Source organism: Peromyscus leucopus, chromosome 15 (assembly GCF_004664715.2).
Source record: "Peromyscus leucopus breed LL Stock chromosome 15, UCI_PerLeu_2.1, whole genome shotgun sequence".
NCBI classification, from domain to species: domain Eukaryota; kingdom Metazoa; phylum Chordata; class Mammalia; order Rodentia; family Cricetidae; genus Peromyscus; species Peromyscus leucopus.
In genome coordinates, this window is record NC_051076.1 from 28,912,920 (window position 1) to 28,915,930 (window position 3,011).

The following is a 3,011-nucleotide window of genomic DNA, read 5'->3' on the forward strand; positions in this document are numbered from 1 at the left end:
CAAGACTCAGGAAATGAGAAGGGAGGGGTGACAAAGTGACCAAGGCATTTCAGCCCAGGGGTGGCTGGCTTAAATATGACTCACAGAAGCGCAGAAGCGGGTGAGCGTCTTCCAGCTCAGTACCGTGTGTGGCTGCAGCAGCAACACTGGATTCAAGCCCCCCTGGTACAGGTTACAGTGTGTCCGTTCATCCGTCATTCCCCCCCCCACCCCCGCCGCCCATTTTCATCCCTTATGGCTATCAGTGTGCTCTCTGAGGAGCATACTGCTGACCCTGCTATACTGGATACATAGATTCTTCTGGGGCTTTCTCAGATAGTCCTCAGTGTTAATCGCCATCTATTCAAAAGTAAGCTTCTCTGATGAAGGTTGAGAAAAGCACTGATCTGTGGATACAGTAAGTCCTTTGGTGATGGGTTAATACCATGTCCATTTAACAAAGTCATAGTAGTAGGTTCTCCCCTAGGTACAAGGACTTCTCTAGCCACAGGTTCTTGACCTCAATAACAGTGTTAAGCACAAATTTCTGTTTGGGGGCATCCATCAGAGGCTTCTTTGACACAGGTTTAAACCAATAGAAAATCTTTATTAGCTAGCCAGTGACTACATGACGACACTGAATGTTCAGGACCCCAGTGTAGCCCTGAGCCTTTCTTGGGGTGAACTTTTAAGCACAAAACCACATCCTGGCTTAACATACCTCAGCAAGAACAGTTAGCCTAAGCTGGGTGTCGTGGTGCACACTTTTAATCGCAGCATTTGGGAGGCAGAAGCAGTCGGATCTCTGTGAGTTTGAGGTCCAGCCTTGTTTACAAAGTGACTTCCAGGACAGCCAGAGCTGTTACATGAAGCAGGACCATAGAAGCCAAAAAAGCAAGCTTAGTACCTTTAGAGACTTTCCCAGATTTGTGGACTTTGATGAATAGGTCTTCATTTTCATGTTTGTTTGTTTGTTTGTTTGATTGACCCAGTGGTTCTCAACCTGTGGATTTTGACCCCCACAGGGGTCACATATCAGATATCCTGCATATCAGATATTTACATTATCATTCATAAAAGTAGCAAAATTACAGTTACGAAGCAGCAACAAAATCATTTTATGGTTGTGGATCACCATAAGATGAGGAACTGTGTTAAAGAGTCACAGCATTAGGAAGGCTGAAACCACTGTTTTGGCACTGTCTATATTCTGAGTTTAATTTTAGGCCTGAATGGTACATTCATCATGGCATCAGTTCTGCTAAGGTCTAGTGGCTTACTAATGTCTGGGTTCCAGTTTCAATTGGTGGAGTGGACTTGAATCCAATCAGAAGTTGGGTTGGTCACTTCTGTGACATTTGTGCTGCTGTTGTACCAGTGGACATATCTTGCCAGTTGGTCATTACTTTAGCTCATAGGGTTCACAACTAGGTAAGAATAATGATTACTTTTCTTCTCTCGTAGCATGCACAGCACTATAAAAACTAGCCAGGAAGAACGAGGCTTCTGGGTGAGAGGCAACTTAATTTCTCTGTGTTTCATAACTCAAGTATGTGGTGTCTTCAGCTCCAGGGTCTTACCATAGAGTTCTGGAGAATAACCCAAAACAATGACAATACCCTATAATATTTGAGATCTATGGGAACTGTGGTGGTTTGAAAATAATGAACCCCGATCAGGCCTAGAGGTGAGTGACTCTGTTCATACCCAGTGAGCCCTGCCCCTAGGACCCATTCCTGGGCCCTAGCCATTTCCCCCGGAAACACCCATCCAACTTGGCCCCAGTTGCCAGCCAGCAGGCAGGGCTCCTGCAGGAAGGCCCCTCCCTCACCAAGAACCCTTAGCGGATGCCGCAATCTATATGCCCTGCCCCCATACCCATCCGCCAGAGACCCCAGCCACTTCCTGGGGCTTGGAAACCAAACCAGCTCTATTCAGACCTAGAGAGAGAGCTCCCATTGGACAAAGAGCTGTCATTGGACCAAGAGTAACCTCAGGAGACAGGGAATCTGTCAGCCCTGATTAGAACAAGAGTGGCTTTTTGAGAAGTAGAATCAGCCACCTCTCATTGGACCAAGAGAGGCTTCCTAAAACACAGAATCTGTCAGCTCTGACTGGACCGAGAGCCCTGATAAGACCAAGAGTGGATTAGTGAGTCACAGAATCAACTAGCTTGGGTTGACCCAAGAGAAGCTCCCTGAGACACAGAATCTGCCTGCTCCAATTAGACCAAGAGCTAAGATAGGACCCCGATGGGCCCCCTGAGGCACAGACACAACAAGCACAGAGAGGACCAACTTTCTCAGACACAGGCAACTCTTATACCCATTATCGAGGAGATGGGCAGTCGTCAGGGCAGAAGTACATACAACAATATAAAGAGCAATACAGATTCACCAGAACCTAACCCTCCTCCAACAGCATGACCTGAACATCACAAGGTAGAAGAAGCAGAAGAAAGCGACCTTAAAACTAGCATCACGAAGATGCTAGAGGCCTTTCAAGAAAAAATAAAAAATAAAATTGAGGAAAAGACAAACAAAAAAAGTGGAAGAAATCAATAAAGAAATTGAGAAAAAGACAAACAAAAAAAGGAAGAAATCTGTAAAGAAATAGAGGAAAAGACAAATAAAAAATTGGAAAAAATCAATAAGTCCCTTAAAGAAAATCATGAAAAAGCAATTAAACAGGTGAGGGAAACAGTTCAAGACATGAAAAGGGAAATAGAAACAATGAAGAAGACACAAACAGAGGGAATACTGGAAATAGAAAATCTGAGTAAACAAACAGGAAACACAGATGCAAGCAAAACCAACAGAATACAAGAGATGGAAGAAAGAATCTCTGGTGTAGAGGATATAACAGAGGAAATAGATTCATCATCAAAGAAAATACCAAAGCCAAAAAAGTAATAACACAAAATGTCCAAGAAATCTGGGACACCATGAAAAGACCAAACCTAAAAATAATAGGGATAGAGGAAGGAGAAGAATACCAACTCAAAGGCACAGAAAATATATTCAACAAGATCA